This window comes from Leopardus geoffroyi, chromosome E2 (genome assembly GCF_018350155.1).
Source record: "Leopardus geoffroyi isolate Oge1 chromosome E2, O.geoffroyi_Oge1_pat1.0, whole genome shotgun sequence".
Taxonomy (NCBI): Eukaryota; Metazoa; Chordata; class Mammalia; order Carnivora; family Felidae; genus Leopardus; species Leopardus geoffroyi.
In genome coordinates this window covers 27,767,354-27,789,195 of record NC_059335.1, presented here as the reverse complement: position 1 = coordinate 27,789,195, position 21,842 = coordinate 27,767,354, and the positions used below count along the sequence as shown (strand labels likewise).

Sequence of the window (21,842 nt, the reverse complement as noted above, 5' to 3'; positions counted from 1 at the left end):
GAACGGCCTTGTGGGCCAAGGTAGGGGTGCTGGGGGGTGAGGAAGATGGGTGTGGGCCGGGCGGGGAAGCCGAGGAGATGGTGCAGGTGGTGGAAGTGGAGACAGAACAAAGGGCACATTTGAGAGCTTTTTAGATGGCAAAATCGACAGGAGTTGGGGATGGACTAGAAGCTGGGGGCAAGGGAGGGTGGGGTGCTAGGGAGACTCTTGGGGTTCTGGCTTGGGCAGGGTGAACGGAGAGGTCTTCCCTGAAGTGGGGAGGCCTGGAGGAGGAGCAGGATTGTGGTGGAGGGGTCTGTCCCCTGTTCTGGCAGCACTGGACCAGGCCAGGGTCCTGGAGGCGAAGCTGGTGAGGACAGCGTGGTGCCAGTCCAAGGAGCCAGAGCTGGCTGCCCCGCAAGACCCCACCCTGCCTGAGGGCCGGGACTGCCCCTGCTCTGTCCCCAGTTGAGCCCAGTTAGTGTGTGTTGGGGAGCCTGCACCAGGAGGCCACAGAGCACTTCAGACATGTTGGGACCAGGTGCTACTTGACCCTCGAAGACTTCGCCCTGGGCTGCCTCCTTCCCCGCCTTCTGGAGGGAGGCCCACTGCTGGCCCTTGAGCTTGTGTACCTGGCTGGCTGGGCTGCATGGTGTTTGGATGGGAGCGGCCTGTCCAGATTTCCTTGCTCCCTTGTAAATCCTCTTGGCGGGCCAGGCCGGGCCTCTGAGGCTGGGGAGAGCCGGCCGCCGGGTTGATGGTGCCTTTCTGGGCTGATGCAGCAGAGCTGTATGTTTCCACCTGCCGTCCAAGCTGCACACAAATCTGCTTTGCCTGGTGTGTACAGAGCCTGGCGGCCGACCCTTGACTCTCCACCACCTGACAGGACACCTCCATTTATGACCCACTGCTCTCCGCAGCTCCCTCTTGCAGTTGGGGTGGAGTGGGAGGGGATCCTGCTTAGCCTGGTGGGCGGGGCCTAGAAGGGGTTCCTGTTGCGGAAGGATTTCTGGGTAGTGGGATCCTCTGGGAAGACGGGGCTCCCAGATGGGTTTCAATTCTTCACAAGCTGAATTTCTGCTGTCAGTTCAAGGTGGCTCCCCTAGATTTGCTCCATGGAGTCCAGGAGGCTGATGTCAAGGGATCACTCATATCCTGACCAGCACCTTGAGAGGCCCAACTTCTCTTTTTCATCATCATCCCCAAAGTAGAGTTTCCAAGAGAAGCATGACCAGGTCTGGGCAGACCATGGGGAGGCCAGTGTACCATGTATACGGATGATTTTCTTGCTTGCGGCCTGGGGTCTTTTCATCTCTGCCCCATTTCTCTCACCACCCAACCTTTGGGCTGATTAATGGCATGAACTTCCTCATGATAGTTTATAAAAATCCCTTTGATTCACCCTAGAGCAATTGGAGAATTTGAATATCTATAATATGGGGCTCCTTGGTGGCTCAGTTCATTGAGCATCTGACTCTTGGTTTCAGCTCAGGTCATGATCCCAGGGTCGTGGAATCAGGCCCTATGTCAGGCTTCTCCAAGTGTGTGGAGCTTGCTTGGGATTCTCTCTCTGTCTCTGTCTCTCTCTCCTCCCCGCCCCCCGCCCCACTCATGCGTGCACTCTTTCTCTCTCTCTCTCAAATAAATAAATAAATAAATAAATAAATAAATAAATATACCTGATATATCTAGCCATGTTATTATAGTTTTATAACCTGAGAATTCAGTAGGTGAATGAAAGGCAACAGTTAGTTGAATTTTGAGAAAAAAGATTCCTCATTATCCAAACACCCTATTTTCCTGTTTTTATCCTTTCTCTTAGTCCTTGCCCTCACACTTGTGGGTTTACAGGATTATAACCAGAGGGAATCTGCTATTCTCTGCTCTCTTGTCCAGTGAGGTCATGGTCTGACTCGCCTTTAGAGTCTGTGGTCCCTATAGCTGCTCTTAACGTCTGCATGAAGATCCACTTTATGTGGCTAAAGTACTCGGCATCACTCCCAGCACACTGGGATTTCCCAGGCTTTTCTTCCTCCAAGTTTCCTTCGGACCCTGGGCCTCCCCGGGGGACCGTTCTCAATGTGCCTTGTGGTAGAGAGGAAGGAGCTCTGAATTTGGGGTCGGGAGAACTGAGTCCTAGTGCTGGGTTGCCACCGACCTGTTGTGAGTGAACTTGGCCCTTTGTTCCTCTGGGTGTCAGTTTCCCCATCTGAAGATGAGGGTAGATCTCATCCACCTCTGACATTCCAAGACTTGGGATTCAAAAGAAGGAATCTACTTATATCAAGTGTGAATATGATTTACAAGAATACACTTCTGTTAAGTTCTTCTTTGGGGATGCCTGGGTGGCTCAGTCGGTTAAGCGTCTGACTTCGGCTCTGGTCGTGATCTCAGAGTCTGTGAGTTTGAGCCCCGTGTCGGGCTCTGGGCTGACGGCTCAGAGCCTGGAGCCTGTTTCAGATCTGTGTCTGTCTCTCTCTCTGACCCTTCTGTCTCTGTCTCTGTCTTGCTTGCACTCTGTCTCTGTCTCTCTCTCAAAAATAAACAAACATTAAAATCATATTAAAAAAAAAAAAGTTCTTCTTTGTAGCTCTTACCCCAGTGGTGATGTTACATGTATTTGGTGTGTGTCTGATCATTGTCTGCGTTCTATATGCCATGGTCAGGTCCATGAGGGTCACCCCGGCCTCAGCCACAGCTGCTGCTGGCTGGCACACAGAAGAGCTCAGTTAAGTGTTGTTGAGTGAAAGGTCAGAGAGCACAGTTAGTGGAGGTGCCAGGCTTCCCTCTGTTCCCGTCCACAGATTCTAATTGGTGAGGAGCACAGAAGGTGGTGGGGGCAAGTCCTCAGTCCTCTGGGCACAGCCGCTCTGTGGCCTGGAGAACGGTCCCTTCTTTATCAGGGTCAGAAGCTGGAGACAAGCTGCTGGGTGCTCCCTCAGCCCTGAGGTCCCTTGCCTGACATAGGTGTCCAAGTGGGAGGGGGTGCTCCCAGAGGGGTGGGCACCCTAAGGTGGGCCACACAGGTGGCACTCTGTTGGAGCCCTGATACCCACTCAGCCACCACACAGGGCACAGCGGTAATAGCTGTAGAGTGCTTACAACAGGCAGCACCCCATTTCATCACAACAGCCCTGTGTGGTGGGTACAGTGACCATCATTCCCATTTTACAGACAAGGAAACTGGGGCTCAGAGAAGTTATAATTTGCTCACGGTCACACAGCCAGGAAGTGATGGAGATATTGTAGCTGGTGGCGTGCCTTCGGAGTTCACACTCTCCGTGACCCGACCTCCACTGCTTCTGTCAGCTCAGCACCCCCACAAGCCTGCTCTCTCCCCTCTCCTCCTATCTCTCGGGCCCTCCTGCCATGCTCAGCGACATCCCATCTGTCAGAGGTTCTGTTCTGGCCAGATGCAATGCCCCTCCTGGGACCCCAGGCCGGGGCAGTTGCTACAGAGGGAGGTGAAGGGAATTCCCAGGTCTCCCCGTTGCTCCAGACCCTGGCTTTGCATGCGCGGCCTGGGAGGGTCTGGCAGCCCTAGGCTCTTCCCTGTGGCTGGGCCTTCTGTGCACAGGAGGAGCCCCTGGCCCACCCTCCTTTCCTGTGCGGGTGGGATGGGATTTGCTCGGTCAGCCCCTGTGGGTCACAACAAGCCCAGCAACTTGGCCATTTCCTGGCTCCTTTTTCTTGTATTTGAGCAAGGGGCCTGAGGAGCGGGGCAGGACAGGGCGATTGAGAGAAACAGAGGCAGGATTGGGGAGTGAGGGTGGGGGTGGACAGGGAGGTGGATTGACCCCCTGAGGGTAAAGAGAAAAGGAAATGGAGAGAAGAGCAAGCAGACTTGGGAAGGGGGTGAGGGAAGAGAAGGGGGGGAAGGGGGGAAGGGGGTGAGGGAAGAGAAGGGGGGGAAAGGGGGGAGGGAAGAGAAGGGGGGGAAGGGGGTGAGGGAAGAGAAGGGGGGGAAGGGGGTGAGGGAAGAGAAGGGGGGGAAGGGGGTGAGGGAAGAGAAGGGGGGGGAAGGGGGGAAGGGGGTGAGGGAAGAGAAGGGGGGAGAAGGGGTGGGAATTAGTAGAAACAGGAGCAGGAAGGGAGGGGAGGCAGACCAGTGAGGAGATGGGAGGCGGGCACAGGGCCCGTGTCAGGTACAGAAGAAATCCCAATGTTGGAAGCTGATTACGTGTGGAAGGGGCCTCCAGGAACCCTGAGCAGGCAGACACTTGGAGGCGGTGGTGGAGGCTGTGGGGCTGGGCGTGCCCGCGGGCTCCCCTCACTGGCGGACTGTTACTTTGAAGTCCCTGACATTTGTGGCAAAAACGATCTGGTCTGAGGTCTCCTTAGCCTCTGCTTTGCCGCACACACCCTGCCATTTAATCTCCCCGTCCAAACTTCCAATGCCAAGGTTTGTGAATCTACCCTGCTTGCTTTCTGAAATCTCTTGTCAACGTAAACTTGACAGTGTTCATACACAAGAGTTTTTCCTCCCCTTTCCTCACCCCTAGAAGCGCTCGTCTGCTGCCTGGGGGAAGAAAGCTGCCCAAAGAGAACCCATGTTTTATTTTGCACTTAAACTTGGAAGTGGTTTAGTCTGGATGCTGGTGGGTTTCATTTTCCACAAACTGGTGCAGCCTCTCCTACTGCTCAGGACAAAGGAAGCCTTTGGTGTTCGGCCATTACCTCCAAATGCACTTTTCATTTCTCACCTCCCCTCCTACTGGGACTCCTACCAGGTTCCCCATGTGGTTGTTCTGCGTTGCTCACCTGAGACCTGAGCCTCTGACCCTCAAATTTGGGGAAGCCTTTTGGTCCCCTCACTGGACTAGGCTCTGCTGTTCCAATTCTGGGGTTCCATGGAGCTGACTGATGTGCAGTGGGATATGAACATTCCTTAGAAAATTCTCCCTCCCTGTCTCTCTGCACTGGCCTTCATGAACCAGGTGCTTGTCTGGCTTAAAGATTGTGCTTTTACAAGTGGCAGATGGCTCAAGACCTGCTTACCAATAGTTTCTGGCCTATATACTGATGGCTCCTGACCTGTGTACCTGATGGCTCCTGACCTGAATACTGTGGGAAGACTAAGACCCAAGAGAGGACCTAATGGGCTCTGAAGCATTCAGGGCTGGTATTCTTGAGCCAGCAGCATTCACCAGGTGTCTGGACATGTGTGTGGAGTGAGGATTGATTTTCATGTCTCACGTCAGATTCTCATGATGCTTCTCATTTATTTATTCATTCATCCATCCATCCATTCATTCATTCAATATATAATTGAGATTGGCCCCCAAACTGTGTGTCAAGGTACCTCAGGGCGCCACAGCTAACCCACAGGAGCTCTGTGATATATTTTAAATTTTCAAGGGAAACATAGCAATACTTAGCATCTGTTGGACATGAGGTGAACTGCTAGTCCGGGACTGTCCACCATTTCAACGTCAGATTGGTCTATATTCCTTTTGATGACATCATAGCTTTGCAAAACTGAGGTTTTGGTGCTTGCTATGGATAAAAAGCAAGTACTACATGCAAGTCAATATGGAAAAAGAAATGAGGCTTCTGGATCTAATCTAATTCCAAGGTTGGAGAAGTCTCCTGTTGCCCAAGGGAAAGATGACTTCAGACCTATAGGGTGGATTAGGGGCTTTACCTTGGAGCAGTGGGAAGGCCTTAAAGAGATTTTAAGCAGGGCAGTGAGGTGAGTAGTCCTGTGTTCTGCAAGGAGCCCTTGGGCTACTATGTCTGGATTAGACTAGAGTGGGGAAACGTGTTAGGAGACCACAGCAGCGGTCCAAACCCACCCACCCAACCAACCAGCCAGTCAGTCAACCAGCCAAACAACCACAGTGACTTGAACTCAGGTGATGGCAGTGAAGGAAGGGAGTCTGGTGGACAGACTTGAGACCTGGCTGATGGCAGGGTGGACAAGACGTGGTGACTAGCCGAATATGGGAGTGGAAGGGAGGAAACGTGTCTGGCATGGGGACAGGGTTACATGGAGAAGACAGAGTAGGAGTGCAGGGCTCACACACAATGGATGGCCGGTAACTACCTCACCCTGTTTTATTTTTATCATTCATTTCTAATTACCTAACATCTTATGTAATCATTTGATTAATTGGTTACTATCCAGCTCCCTCACCAGACTGTCAGTTCCATGAGGACACAGACTTTGTCTTATTCTCAGCTGTGTCCACGTCACCTAGACCATGCCTCATACAGAGTCCAGAGGCTCCCAACTTTCTTGGTTCGTGACACCTTGGTGATTTTTTCTGGGCACGCCTAAGCCAAAAGAAATACCTAAGTTACAGTCATCAGGCCCAAATAACTGGACAGTATGTCCAAACAGCTTAGTGGCTTTTGAAAAGTAAAAGACATAAATTCGAAGAAAAAAAATTTTCATTTCATTCTTGAATAATCACAGTTACTAACGGAATGTGTTAAAATGCAGATTCTGTGTCAGCAGGTCCAGGTGGGGCCTGAAATTCTGCATTTCTTTCAGACTCGAAGGCAGTGCTGAGCTGCTGGTGCCAGACTGCCTTTTGAGTGGGTGACAGGGATGTCTCCGAGTCCACTGACTACTGCTTTCTAAATATCCATTCCCGAGTCTTTCGCTCTCTGCAGAAAACTTTACCAGCCCCACAGCATGAGTTAGAGGTCAGTTGTCTGTGTGATATAGCTTGAGGTGCCCAGCACAGCTCCCCCCCATCTCCATAAATGGAAATCCTTGCCGTGCCTTATCTGGGGCTGTGAGTGGCTGGATTCTTGCATGGGTGTCAAATGCTTGTCAAGAATATGATTGCTCATGGCTCCTACCGTCTTGCTGGTCTTGGTGGACGTGGAGTGTGTGAGAAATGCTTGCTGGGGCAGGATGGCTAGCTGTTTTCTCTTGGCTATTTTATCACCTAGAGTCACCTGCCTTGTGCCTTGCGATGGCTATGTATCTCTGTCTTAGGCCAAGAAGGCCAGGAGGTCCAGTGGACCATCAGACATGCTCTGCTTCCCTTCTGGGAGCTGGATCCCATTGAAGGGATTGCTTTCCATCTCCTGGCCACGATGCCCAGGGCCCTCTCCTGCCAGCTACTGGTGGTTAAAGATGTCCAGATCTGGGAAGGGGAGTTTTCTGGTTACATGCACCAGTGCACATCACAGTTGCACACGCACCTGCACGTGTATGTGTCCCTCTTAGTGCCTGGCGGAGCTCCACAGCATAGGTGGAAGGACAAGAGGTCAACCCCGTTCCCAGTGCACCTGCATTTCCTGTTCCCTGGGGAATTCAGTCTGTTCTGTGGATCCAGTGAGCATACGACATAGGGCCTGGGGCCAGAGCTGTGCTGTTCCCGTTTGCTGACTGCATCAATAATCAATTGATTCATTTGTTAAGTCATTAATTCCCTTGTGCTGCAAGTGTTTATTTACTAATCTTGGCTGATGTTCAGAGCTGGAGGGCCAAAGTAGCTGGAGAAGACTGCCTGGAGGAGGGCGCACTGTGGTGTGTGTGAGTGTGTGCATGCACGTGTCCATGGGCATATGTGTCACACACCTGCACACAGATTTGTGTGGAACACTCGTGTATGTGTATGTGTGCATGAACACAAGTGTGCACTGTAGGATCACCCGAGCATAGCCTTGGTGCCAGGAGCAACAGCTTTGGAAACCTCCCTTCCCTGTGTGGATCCTGGGCAGGAGGAGAGAAGCTGCTGTTGGTAGAGCCGATTTTGTAGCTTGGCTTCATGTGAGTGTGAGCACTTGGGTGTGTTTTAATTAACTAGAACATTTGCCTGGAAATGAGCAGCGGCGGCAGCAGGCTCAAAGGCAGCTGGAGGGGGGCGGGGCGGTGGCAGCCGTGGTGGCGGAGGCCATGGCAGCCAGGCTCCTGAGTTTCCATGGGCCCGGTCTGGGCTGATGGTACCGTGGAGTGGTGGGGCGGCAGACCCGGCAGGCAGGGCATCCTGGGAGTGGCTCAACTCTCTAGAATTCCCAACACTCTTCCTCTTCTAGTCAAAGGTGGCCAGGGTAATGGTTCCAGCACATGGGTGGGAGCGTGCAACTCCTAACATGCATCCATGCAGGCTTTGGACCCCTGAACCACTCAAGCTTGGCTGACTGACCTCTATTCTACCCCAGCACCTGGCATATAATGGGGCCTCTGTATATGTTTGTTGCATGGATGAATCAACAGATGATAGAGGAGACCAAGGCTCAGAGAGGTTACGTGATGTCTCCAGAGTCTCACAGCATGCTGGTAGACTAGTTGGAAGTTTTGATTTTGTTCTGGTACTCTCTCCACAACCCTGTGATGCTGGCGTGAAGAAATGCATTGCATCATTTTGGGAGCAGACGAATACACACCACAGGTGTTGGGCCTCACCCTCCACTTTCAGTGCTTTTCCAGTTGTCTACCCACCATCCTGTCCCATTGGGTGGTGGGAAAGATGGTCTTGCCAGGGCCTCTTGGGGTGGTAGAGAGGGGTGGGGAGAAGGAGGTGATGAAGGATGGGAAGGGTTGGGGCTGTCCCTTCCCAAGACCCCTTGGCCGCCAGGAGCTCACAGGTTGGAGTTATTACAGAAAACCTCTCAAGTGCTGGACTTCCTCTCCGGAGCACCCCTGCCAGGCCCTCCAGTCTGTTCCAAGGCTGGGAGTGCCACCCATTGCTACAGCCCACCCCTTAGCTCCTTCGGAGGGGGGTTGCTGCAGTGGGTTCCTCACTGGGCCTCTGGCCTTTGCTTTCTTTTTGTCCCATTTCACTGAAAGGCTCCTGCCTGGTTATTTTGCTGAAATACAGCTGTGTTCACATCTCTCTCCTAGTGATTCAGGGGGTGGGCTCTGGGGCCGCACTGCGTGGGGTCAGGTGTAGTCTGGGTCCCTTACTGGTTTCATGATTCCAGCAGAGTGATGTCACGTCTGGGAGCCTCATTCATCTTACTCATAAAGTGGACAATGTACGTGTACGTGTCAGCTGCAGTTTGTCATTTACACATGGCCAGAATCACAGACTCTCGTGGAGGCATAAACTGGGCTACGAGTCACCCAAGAACACTCTATGCATCGTGTACACACACACTAGAAGTCCCTAGGCATGCCGAGACCCTTGCAGTGGGAGAGGCCAATGGAACATAAATGGTGGAAGGAAAAGCAAAGTTCTTTCCTCATTTCATACTCCTCCCGGACACCTGCTCATGGAGGGAAATACCAGGGAATCACAGACATTATTTAAACAGCCATTTCTCCATCTTCTGCTGAACGAATAGCTAAATTCGCATAAGTTAAAAGTGCACATAATGGAACTCCCATTGTATCCACATTTACCTATTATCTATCAACTGGAAAAATTTCCATTAACATGTTAGCTGCCTTTTCTTGCCTTTGCTCTTGCTATTTCCTCTGCCCAGAATGCTCTCTCTACCCTCTCCTTGACCTTTAATTTTTTACCGTAAATGAAGACCTAACACAAGATGTATCTGCCTCTTGGTGTCCCACATAGGCCACCCACAACTGGGCATTCTGGACCTGATGAGGACCCTTTTGTGGTCCCACCATAGTCTGCCTGGGTTTGTGCATTTTTCTTATTCTCCTCCAGAGAATAAACCCTGGATGTAGAGTTCTGGGTTCCTCCTTGGCCACACACAGTGCCCAGAACTTGGTGAGTCCTCACCGGTGTTAGTGTGGGATTTGCAGCAAAGGTAGGAAGCAGAGCGTGTGCATGCGTGCATGGTGTGCGTGGGCATGTATGTGTGCACACATGCGTACCCACGTTTGGAGCCGTCGACCTGATGCTTCTGTCTTATTGGGTTTCTGAAGAAAGGCGCCTGCTTCAAGTTCTGATTAGAAATCAGAGCAGTGACAGCATGGGCCAGCACTGCAGCTGGATGTTTTTCTCAATGCTGGACTTCTCCTTAACAAGGTCATGGTCCAGGGTGATGTCTAGTAGGGCTGGACGCTGCTGCTCTGGCTGGTGGGAGTGTCTTAATGCCTATGAAGTTATTGGTATGATTGTTTGGTAGTGAAGCATCAGGATTTTGCCCATGCCACAGTCTTTCCCTGCAGTTAAGAGAACCTGCTGAGGAAGGGACGTTAGGGATGACCAGGAGTACGTCCGAGGAGTTGTGGGGTTCCCACATCTTTTGGACAGGATGGGGTCCCAGCCCTCTGGGAGTCCTGCTGGAAACCCCTAGCCTCCGTCAGATGGGATTACCTGTGCCTGTTCTCCCAGACTGGGGATGTGCCGAGCGTATTTGTTGTAGGTAAAATAATCTGTGCAGACCGTGTCAGGTGGGGAGTAATTACCTGGGCATCAGGGCGGAGCAGGGAGCCTCACCTGCTGGTGGAAATCCACCCCTGGGCTTCTGGGCTCCTGAAAGGGCCCAGGCAGGTGTGGGGACGCCACCTGGGTCTGTGTGGGTCTGAAAGGCGCCTCCTGGCGGGGATTGGCCTGAACACCACACATGTGGCGGTGTGGGCTGTGGACGCTGTGGGGTCAGACACAGATGCTTGAGTGTTTCTTCAGGAAGCTCTTAAACTGTGGTTCAGTACTTTGGGCAACTACAGGACACTCTTGGGTGAGCGCACAGTCCCTCAGGCCATGGGGCCCCCATAGTCGTGCTGTGTGACTGCAGGGAAAGTACTTCTTAACTTCCTCCCCTGTGCGGTCACTGGGAAGATTAAAGAGACAGTGTAGTTCCATATATCCCTTATTGACAGTCCTCAATGACAGAAAGCCTGAAATCTGAAATTTGTTTTCTTTTTGGTAGCTCATTTGGCAGCAAAATGTGACCTGGCTGATGTGACGCTATTTATAGCCTTTATTTAAGTTACGTTGGTAAATATCTGTGTTTGCTGCTGACATCAGTATGCTTCATTGCTTCTGAGGTGCTCCCAGAGACTCAGGAAATCCACTGTATTACCTTCCTAGAAGCTGAAAGAGTCTGAATTCTGGAACACATCTGGCTTTGAGGTTTTAGGGCAGGGGTCGTGGACTGGCAAACGCAAGGCATCTGGGGAGACTCACACGGTCATGCGCGGTAGACATTAGGTGGAGATGCCCTCTGACCCCACCGAGCTGCCTTTTCCTTCCTTCCTGTCTCTCGGCTGTGCAGGGTGGGGCCCTTCATTTGCTTCTAAGCTGTCCCGGGAAGCGCGTGCATGTGTGCGTATCCACGGTCTCATTCCTCCTGGGCAGGACGTGGGGTGCCTCATAGCAGGTTGATTTGTACTTGGGACATGGAGGAAGGGCCAACGCCTGGCCGGGCCCTGGGGGTTGACCTTGGAATTCGATGCCCGTGGTTTTTGTCTGCTTCAGACATGGTTGCTGCCAAGCCTGTCCTGCCTTTCCAGGGGGCAGGCATCCTTGTGTTGGAGGGGCACCACCCAGTGCATGCTGACACCATTTCTCCGCTCCCCTTGGGTGGCTGGGTCCAGCTAGTGAGGGATGCTTGGCTTTCCTGGTCATGGGAATCCTGTTGGCTCCGACACCAACTTCCAGAGGGGCTGTGGGGTGTAGAGCCACATCTGCCTGCAAAGGAAGGCAATTAGGAAAATCGGAGGTGAGCCTCCCTTTATTTATATATTTATTTTTGACCCCCTGCCCCCCAATAAGACATCTCTTTTGAGATGTTTGCCTCCCAGTGTTTCTGGCCTGACCCCTAAGGGAGCTGGACACTCTCTTCTGGGCAAAGACTCTGTTCATGTCCTCTAGGAGCAATTTTGTTCACACCGCACCGACTTTTTAAAAAGATGCTTTAAATGTCTTGCCTCAAGCCAGCATTTCAGCTAGCTGTACTTCATCTTTTCTGTTTGGGTTGTAAAACTCCGCAATTAGGAAAATCCCTGCCTCAGATTAATTGTAGCCTCTGTTGGCTCAGAGTGAGGCAGTGTGCCATTTCACTCTGTTTCCCAGCATTTGGGGCAGAGGGAGTTGGAGCACTTGGGGAAACTGGGTCCTGGACAGAGGAAGTCCCTTGTTGGGGACGGCGTAGGGGCAGAAGTGAGCCGGGACTGGAAATCAGGGCGCCTGACTCTGTGTCCCTGTGCCTCCCACAGGCCTCGGAAGGAGCCTGTCTGCGGGCACTCGGACAGGTGGGGACAGCCCCTGGTGGCCTGTGAAATGGGCAGATCCCCCCTCTCACCCTTCCTGGGCCATGGCACTGAGGGGTCTGATGCCTCGCGGGGCCGACTGCTGGAGCTTGACAAGCACAGACACAGTCCACTTTCTTTTCGAGCAGTCATTTTCTCCCTGGCTGTGATCTGTGAGCGTCTGCACTAGTGTTTTGTAAAAGCAAGATGTCAGCCAGTCGATGACACCTACTATGCGCCGTGTGCCATGTCGGGTGGCCACTCCTCTCTGTGCTGGAGAGAAAGGAGGTCGCTGCCCAGTGGCAGCAGCCACTGCCTGCATTCTGGGGTTCCCGCCGTGGCGGGTGGGGGCTCACCCAGCTCCAGGGTGAGCCTCTTTTCTTCTTGTGGCCACTGCCCAGATTTAGGGGAGAAGGCGGGTCGAGCTTGCCCTTGGTATCTCCTCCCCTTCCTACCCAGTTGTGCCCAGTCAGCCTGCCTGTGGCCAGGGCACCTTGCATTTACAGAGCATTTCACAGCCATGCCCTCCCCTGACCCTCACTGCTGCCCCAGTGAGTGGAAACTGAGGCTCAGAACAGGAGCGAGGCTGGATAGGGCCACGTGGCCTAGGAGCAGGCCAGCAAGACCAGCCAGGCTTCTGTGTTTGGGGTGACATGGCCAGGGTGGGGGGTGACAACACCACCGATTCCTTCTGTGATTCTCTTCTGAATCCTTCTAGTAAGAGTGAAGTTTGGGGCTCTCTGAGGGGTTTCCGGGTCCAGCTCCTGCCTCCTGGGCCCAGACACTGTAAGGAAGGTTCTGCACCCTCTTAGGTCTGCCTGGCCACTCCACATGCTCTGAGCTGCCCCATCAGCTGCCTGCTGGGCTGGTTCAGGGACAGCTGAGTGGAGTGTGAGCCTACAAGGAGTCTATCGGGGCAACCATCCTCCTGAGTCTGAGAGAAGAAGGAATTCTGCCCACTGGGTGTGATGGCCTGGGCCTCTAGGGAAGCCTATGGGGGAGATGAGGTAGATTTGAGAGCGTTCTTCACTCTTCCTGCCCTATTCCCCGTGCTTACTGAGGGCTCCCATTTGGGGAGCTGGGGCAGGCAGTGAGCTAAATACTTCCCAGGCATCATCCCCTTCATCCCTCAAGTCCGGGAGGGAGGCATCCATTGTTACTGTCTTCATTTTACAGTTGAGGTTTGTGGCTCAGAAAGGGGAGGTTACTTTCCCTAGGTCACACAGCACGTAGGTGACAGGGTCGAGATTCAATCCAAGTCCATGCACTTAACCTCCACTGCCTATGCTTCTTTCCTCCTGTGGCCTAGTGCTTGTTGGGGGCACGGCTGGGGGAGCCTGCAGGATGTGGGATCTGCAGACATTGATGAGCTAGCAAAGGAGCCGTTTCCCCAGGTCCCCCTGCCCATACCAAGGCTACTTCAGGTGACTCTGAGTCTCCCGCCACTTGACTCAGTCTTGGCTGGCCTGCCAGCCTGGGAGGACTCAGAAATCGCAGACTCTGTTCCCATTGAGAGCTGGCCCGAAGGCTGTGGCCCCTGGAGCCATCCACACCTACCACTTGTGGACCTCGGTTTCCAAGTCTGAAATGGAAATGAGTCCCTGCCTACCGCCTCCCCAGCACTGAGGTGTGGGGTATTAAGGCCTTTGAGAGCCACTGTGTGGGAAAGGGTCTGGGTCTCCTCCTGGGTCTGGGTTGGGTGGTCTGTGGCTCTTGTACCCCTGGGAGCCAGAGGGAAGCTGCTGGCCCCTGTGCACCGTAAGAGTTCCTTGGGTGGCATTTCCTCCTGCTCCCCAGCCCCAGCCCCGAGCAGGAGTCCTGCCAGAGGAAAGCTTGCAGTTTGCAGAGCAGGCTGGGCAACGCAGTTGGCCAGGGCACAAGTGTGCAGCTTCATGCCCAGCAGTCTCCGTTGCCAGCCTGCTCGCCCACTTACCCCCTACCCCCCATCCCACCCACCCCCCGCCGCGACACCAGCCTCGGCTTCTCAGCCCTCTCAGCCTCAGTCTCCATGTCTGTGGCCTGGGAATAATAACTGCACTCAGCCAGGGTGTTACTGTGAAAATCAGATAGAGAAGGCGTTTGGAAAATGTCGTCAGACTGGGTCAGAAACCTTCTGGATGTTCCCATCATCCTGGTCGGTTGCTCCTCACACCCTGTTTTCTTTCTTTCTTTCTTTCTTTCTTTCTTTCTTTCTTTCTTTCTTTCTTTCTTTCTTTCTTTCTTTCTTTCTTTCTTTCTTTCTCTCTCTCTCTCTCTCTCTCTCTCTCTTTCTTTCTTTCTTTTTTCAGTTCCCCTTCTTCACACTGGGGATTAGGATTGGGTATGAAATCAAAAGCTACCGAACAACTAGCTGTCATCTGGTTGTGTCACCGATCCTGTGTGTGTGTGACCGTCCTTCTGGGCCTCTGTGTCCACACGTACAAACGGAACCAGCACAAACTTTTACGCAGCCTGCATCTCTAATCAACGCGACCGTTCTGCGAGGCTGCCGTCGTTTCCCATTTTACAGAAGGGGAGGCGAGGTCTCCGAGCTGGTGAGGGCTAGAGCCAAGACTTGAATCCGGCCTGCCTTGTTTCCCCGTGGGACTGGGCACCTAGGGCTTGGACACACTGCAGGTGGGCTGACTGGGAAGGGAAGGTGAACCCAGCACTGGTAGTGGAACCCGGGAGCGGCCACTGGCTCGTGCTCACCGTGGCCTCGTGTACCCCCGTGCCTTTTTTCCCCTTGGCCCCCTGCTCCCCTTCCGTGGCCTTTTGCTCCCCCCTCCTCAGTTGCCCTAATGACTTAGCCCAGGTGGCAAGTTGCGTGGAAAAAGTACTCCAGGGAAATAAGAGTCCTTGCTACCAGCCTGGGCCTCAGGTGTGTGCACAGCAGCCCTCCCTGGGGGTCTGGCGAGCTGCGCCTCCCCCACCTCCAGCTGTTAGGCAGGAACTGCAGAGCTGTGTGTATTGTATGCCTGCGTGTGGTGGAGGTAACTGTGCCTGTATGTGACTCTGCGTGCGTGCAACTGTGCGTGTGTAACTATGCGTATGTAACTGCGTGTGACCGTGTGCAGAACTGCGTGTGTGTGTAATTCCGTGTGTGGTATAAGCACGGTGTGTGCGGGCGTCTGTGCGTGTGTGTTTATGTGTGGGTTGGAGGCTGGTGGTGGTGGGCGAAGGGGAGGGGTCGATGGTGTGGGGCTTGGGGCAGGGGCCGCAGCAGTGGATGGGGAGGGGATGCTGGCGTTACCCTCTTTGCCGGTTAAAACAGTCTTTGTAGAACAGAGTTACACACATGTTTAGATAATTAGAACAAAAGCCAAAAGAACAATTCCATTCAAAGGGATGAAGCTGGGAGGTGGGGGCCCACCAGGATCTGGGGGGTCGAGTTCTGGGTCCCCAGCTCTCTGCGGCCTTCACTGCGTTTTGATCGCGCTATTTAGAAAATCCCTTTGTTGTAGGATAAACTGACATTGGCTGGCGAGTTTCTGCTGTGAAGTTCGCTGTGTTCCGGGGCCCACTCGGGACAGCCAGGCCATGAGGAGCTGATTAAATGAGCTAATTTTCATTTGTTCAGCGGTTACAGATGCAGAGGCCTTTCCATGCCCTTTTCCTGAGGTTTTATTTATTTATTAATTTTTTTTTTTTTTTCTGGAAAGAAAAAGACCTTCAGGACTCCCTTTTCTCTTTCCATCCCCCCCCCCCTTTTAAAAATAAACATATGAAACATTTTTAACAAGAACTTTGGCTGGGAAAGCCATGCTCCAGTATGGGCGTAGTGGCTAGAGGTGCCATTGGGGGGCTCCCCGAGTCTGTGAGCTGGGGCGGGGCTCAGGCTGCCCACCTTTGCTGAGAGTGAGGAGCTGGCTGAGGGGCAGAGGTTTGATGGAAGCGACCACAGACTTCAGTCCCACCTCGGGCCTTTGCACATGCTGTGCTGCTACTTGAGCCTCTCTTTGCATCCCTGCTTCCTTCCCTTGGCTGATTCTCCAGCTTCCTTGTTCTAGGAAGCCCCGTTCCCTCACGGGACTTCTCTAGTCATAGCAAGGATCACAGATTGTAGGACCTCTGCCTCCTGCACGAAGCCTGTGGGGCAAGAGCTGTGCCTGCCTGTTCACCTTGCATCCCAAGCTCTGAAGTGCCTGGTGGGTCAGAAGCTCATCACCAACGTCCGTCAAATAACCTAATCAGCGATCGAAAGAATGACTGAATGAGTGAGTGAATGGGTAGATGGCATTTACAATCACTGAAGTCTGCTAGACCCCAAGCTCTTGATGTCAGGGCCCAGGGGTCCCACTGATCCCTGACGGTCAGCCGTAGCCGTGGGGCCCCGGGCCACCTCCTCACCCCCCCGATCTCTCTTCCTCACTCATGTGCAGTGAGGATTCAGCGTTGAGGGCTGGATCCCCAAAATGAATGTCGTGGGAGCTGGGGACTCATGCTTGCCTGGCCCATTGTGAGCCTGAGCCCCAGGCCCAGGACACAGCTCAGCTCAACGCTGCTGGAAACCTGAGTGAAGGCCCCACGGAGGGAAGCAGAGCGGGGTAATTGCTCCGGCAGTTGACTTTTTACAACACTCACAGGCAAGCAGGCCTTGGGGGCCAGTGTGCCAACAATGAAGGGTGTTCAGAGCACAGGACAGGAGGGCCTGTGTGGGTGCCTCCAGCTGTCACCCCCTAATCTTTCCTAAGCTGCCTGACCCCCTCCCTGCCCTTTCATTTTTAACACCATCTTTTGCTGGGTTGGGGCACCTTTGAGCGAGCAGCGGGGTTTCCCCTGGAGCTGTGCAGTGGCTGTGGTCCGGCCAGTTTCCGAGGCCTGGTTTCCATTTGCTGAGAGCTCCTTCCCGCAGACGGCACCCCACCCACCCCACCCAGGGGCCCCTGAGGGGCTGTCCCCCACCCTGTCCTGGCAACCCCTGAGCGTCTCTCTGTGTTCCTTCTTTAACCCCGACCTCAGGGACAGGCATGGGAGCGGTGCTGTCCCGGGCCCCCCTCTCTGCAAGAATCCTGGAGCTGGCGGCGGGGGGTGGGAGGTGGGGAGCCAGAGCTTCCCGGCGCCCCTGGGGCCTGGGGCCCTCAACTGGGTCAACATCTGGCTGAGTGGCCGAGCCTTTGGCCTCCTCTGCCTCCTCCTCCCCACCCTCCCCGAGGCCCTTCCTCTCCCCACTTGCTGGAGGCTCCGCCAAGCACCGCGGCTGGAGCAGCACACTTTCGACCCATCCTTTCCCGGCTGAGGCCGAGGGTGGGGATGTGTCCTGGGGCTGAGGTCACCAGTGGGGCAGCGGGAAGCGCCTCTCTAGCCTCAGCTGCCCTGCCGCTGGGTGCCGGGAACAAGGGCATCCACCAACTTGTCCTGGGGTGCCCTGGTGAGCAGGGGGAGAGGTAAGCGGAGGGGTGGGGTTGGAGGGGAAGAATGAATAAAACAGGCCAGTTGGTGTCTGTACTGACCGCCAAGAGTCCCATTAGAGGCTCCAGCTCGCTGGGAAGCGGAATGTTCGCTCAGAGTGGAATCTAATCCAGAAGGAAGGGAACTTTTCCTGTAGTGGACGACGAACAAGTGAGGGCCTAGGAGGCATCGGTGGTGGTGTGTCAGATCCGAGTCGGGCCCTGCATCGTCAGGGGCCGGGGGCTCCTCGGGGAGCACCCTGAGTTCTGGGTCTGGCGCGGCTTTCTTTTCGTTCCCCTGCCCTTCTCTCTCTGCCCCACCCGGTGGCCTCCTGGCCTCTCTGTCTCCTGTGTGGAGGCCTGGCTTGGGTCTGTCTCTGATGATGGTCGGTGTGTCCCTTGGGCTGGTGTAACCCTGAACGCCTGCTGGCCCCTAGGTGCCTAGGCTCTCCTGGCCTTCCCTCCCCCCTCCACCCACGTCTGCCCCTCTTCTCCTGCCATGTGGTTTCTAGCCAGGAGCCGGGAGGCTGCCGGAGTGCTGGCTTCTGGGCCCGACCTTGCCACCCACAAAGCCAGCATGGCCCTGAGCCATCACCTCCCAGGCTCTGGTCTCCTCTCCAACACAGAGATAACATGCCAAGAGCACAGGGAGACAAGTCTCTGGACTATTGATCAGCAGACCAGGATTCCTGATGGATTCCGTGGGGGCCCGTGGGGTGGGGGGACTGGGTGGTAAGTGGGTGTTTGTCGTGGCCAACCACTTGTTCTCCTGGGGAAGGAACTGGTGAGTTTCTTTCTGTTTATGTCGTAACCAAGCTACCGAGGTGGCAAACTTGGGTTCTGCAATTACACAGCGTTTCAGAAGCAAATTGATAGGATAACGTGTTATTATTGGCTACTGGGTTAATAGCTATTTTGGCAGGAGTACCAATCCTGCGTGGCGTTGCTGGCGCGGGTGTGAGGATGGCGCCATGGGGTAGAGGAGAGTGGTTGGTGTGTTTTGCACAGAGCGGCAGACTGGGGAGGACCCCAGGGGCAGTGCCTTCTTGGAGGATGCTCAGCCCCAAGTAGCCGTTGCCGAAAGAAACCAGGATCAGAGAGGTTGAGAGACCGGCATCAGGTCACACAGTGAGTCAATGTGGGGTTGGACTTTAGGTCCCTGTGGGAATGAGTAGCTCAGCCTGTGATCTCTGAGGGCAGGACAAGTGCCTGCAGTCTCAGCCTCGTGTTGGCATCTCAGAGAATGGAGATTTGGAATGTACCCAAGTTAGCCTCCTCCAGCTTCTGGGCTTTTGCACCTGCTAGTCCCCTTGCCTGCAATGCTTTTCCTCCAGATTTCACCCTGGCTTGCTTCCTTGCTTGCTCCAGGTCTCTGCTCAAGTATCACCTTGTCGCCTGTCTAGAGTGGCACCTCACCCATCCTGCTCCACATTTCTTCATTGTGCCACTTGACTTATTATAGATGATTTATTGCTTTATTACCAGTCTTCTCTCATCACACCACAGGCTCTCTGAGGGCAAGGACTTTGTCATGCTTCCAGCCTGGAACAGGGCTGGTTAGAATGGGCACTTGGTAGTATTTATTGAAGGAATTAAACAAATGTAAATTGCAATGTCATTTAAAAAAATGGCCACCATGTAACAGATGACTATTTCTCTCTCCTCTTGGAGGACAGTGGGTATTGGAGAATCCTGTTATTCCTGTCCCTAAGAGGTGGTCAGCAGGTCCTCCCTTAGGACTTACGTTGACATTCTTTCTTCTTGCTAAGGAAGCTGAGGAGGGAATGAGTTCCCCACCAAGGGGACAGACCTTGTTGCAGAGGGATTTAAGTACTGGTTTCAGCGTGGATTGTGTCCCCTTGGAGGCTTTTCTATTTTGGGGTTTTGTGATGGGCTCAGTGGTAAGATGTGGGTTCGGCTCTCTCTGTCACATGTTTGTCCCAGACCCAGGGGTGTGTGAGCACCTAGGAAATTAAGGATGCTCTTGGGATGAACAAACTGGGAGTGGGCAGTAGGGCTCACCGAGGAAGCCGTGCAGTGAGCCAGGGGCTTCCTGGCAGCCTCCACTCCTGCTGCCCCAGGTCTGGAAACGATACGCAGTGATATGTTCATGGAGTATTTCCTGTGTGCCCGGCCCTGGGCCAAAGTGCTTAACCTGGATTATCTGATGTCATCCCCACCACAACCAGAGGAGGCCGAGAGAAGTTCAGGAACACAGCTGGTCAGTGGTGGAGCTGAGATGTGAACCCAGGCTGTTTTGGTTCCGGAGCATTCCTGGGTGGGGGCCTGATGCTCCTGGAATGCAGGCTTCATGGAGTGGGGTTTCACTGGGTGTGTTGGCTGCCCCAGCATGTTTAGACAGCCTGGCACAGAGTAGGTGCTCAGTAAATATTTGGAGAATGAATGAATGAAACAATGAATGCAAGGAGTTTCCTAAAATGAGTAGGAAGTGATCACTTTTAATTGTTGGCCCCTTTGGGCAGCAGGGAAGGGGAAATCCAGGGCAATGGTGTCTGGGAAGGGGTGACACCTACATGTGCTTGGCTGGCGTGACCTCCTCCCAGAAAAACTTGTGAGGGAGACTGCTTGACTGTGTGTTCCTAATGGGAGGGCACACTGGTTTGCGGGTGTTTGGTAGTTAGTGGGAAGGTCTTGGAGGTCCTTGGTGGGGAAGACATGTGCGCACATTCATACATGTGTGGGCATGTGGTGGGTGTGTGTGCACGCGTGCCCACACACGCACCCTCTCCCTCAGCCCCAGCCTCCATTGTGTTGTGTGGAAAGAGGCGACCATTGGAGGGGTTTTACCAGACAAAAATGCATCCCCCCCACCCCAGATCACATTACTGAGCCTGTACCTTCAAGAACGTGAAATCTCAGCCTATTATCTTATTAAGTCTAACCATGTGTTCTGCTCTGGCCTAAATAAATAGGAGGCCCCCCACCCCCACCCCAATTCTTCCCTCCCCTCTACTCCCGGCATCTCCTTTGTTGTAATGCCAGTCCTCCAGGGATGCAGGCTGAGGCAGGGTAGCTGAGCTCTGCCTCCACCCTTGCACCCCCCCCCCCGGCCCCTCCCGCACCCTTGCTCTCCCCCTGGTTCCAAGAGGTTCTTTCAAATAAAAGAATGACAAATGCCTGCCGCACTAGAGACTGGAATAATTGCATTCTGCCACAATGTGCGGACACCCCAGGGACCTCAGTAACACTGGACAGGCTCTGCAGGGGGCAGCCCCTCTGGGCCCAGGTGGTCAAGCTGGTGGTCAAGCTCATTAACTCCTTGGCTTCCAGCTGGAGCCTCTACCCCACCACCCCTGGCTTCCACCTGACAGGAGCCTCCTCGAGTGGCTCCTTGCACCTTCTCCGTGATTAGCTTTGTCATTCGTTCATTCATTCATTCATTCATTCATTCTCTTATTCAGGTATTCATTTGTACCACAGTTAGGAAATGACCTCTTTATTTTATTTTATTTCATTTATTTGTTTTTTAGAGAGAAAGCACACATGAGCAGGGGAGAGGGGCAGAGGGAAAGAGAGAATCTCAAGCAGGCTCCATGCTCAGTGTGGTGCCTGATGTGGGGCTCGATCCCATGACCATGGGATCATGACCTGAGCCACTCAGGTGCCCCAGAAAGTGCCCTCTTTTTTTTTTTTTTTTTTTAATTTTTTTTTTTTCCAACGTTTATTTATTTTTGGGACAGAGAGAGACAGAGCATGAACGGGGGAGGGGCAGAGAGAGAGGGAGACACAGAATCGGAAACAGGCTCCAGGCTCTGAGCCATCAGCCCAGAGCCCGACGCGGGGCTCGAACTCACGGACCGCGAGATCGTGACCTGGCTGAAGTCGGACGCTTAACCGACTGCGCCACCCAGGCGCCCCGAAAGTGCCCTCTTTAGCCCAAGTCCTGGGGCTTCAATATTTTGTGCATCCACCCACCCATCCATCTATCCATCCGACATTCATTCATTCATTCATTCATTCAATTATCAAGCAGATAGTTATCACCGGGCACCTTGTGGAAGCTCCCAGGGATCCAGAAACGTGAGTCTTTTTGGAGTTGTCTCCAGGCAGCTCTAAGCCAAGTGCACCTGTGGGGAAACCCCAATAACATTTGTGGAAGATGAACAATGATGTGGGAAGTGCTATTCAGATGTAGTGTGGAACCTCTTGTCATTGATTCATTCCTTCATGGGGCCTACTCTGTGTCCAGCACTGAGATGAGCTGGTACCCAGCCCTGCTGGGGACGGTGGCCCTGGGCAGGCAGTGGGCCTAACACTACCCTCAAGGATGCCATTCACCTGAGCTGGGTTGGGGGCAGTGTAGCCCCCCGCCCCCTTTCCAGATGTCACCCTGGGAGGAGGATGTCGTGGCTCTCAGGGTGATCCTGCTGGCTCTCCAGGATTTCGTCTTGGGGCAAAAGTCCCTT

At 53.8% G+C, this 21,842-nt stretch overlaps 1 protein-coding gene across 3 annotated transcripts in view; it reads left to right on the top strand.

Moving 5' to 3' along the window:
• The window catches only part of ZNF423 (zinc finger protein 423), a 335,974-nt gene that overhangs the window by 154,638 nt on the left and 159,494 nt on the right, over positions 1–21,842 (top strand). The window contains exon 1 of one of the 3 annotated variants that reach the window (XM_045442678.1): positions 17,109–17,412. The exons of the other annotated variants lie outside the window; for them this stretch is intronic. The gene's annotated coding sequence lies outside the window, so the exon portion shown is untranslated. Of the gene's footprint in view, positions 1–17,108; positions 17,413–21,842 lie in introns of those variants that run through there. 3 annotated transcript variants of the gene reach the window in all.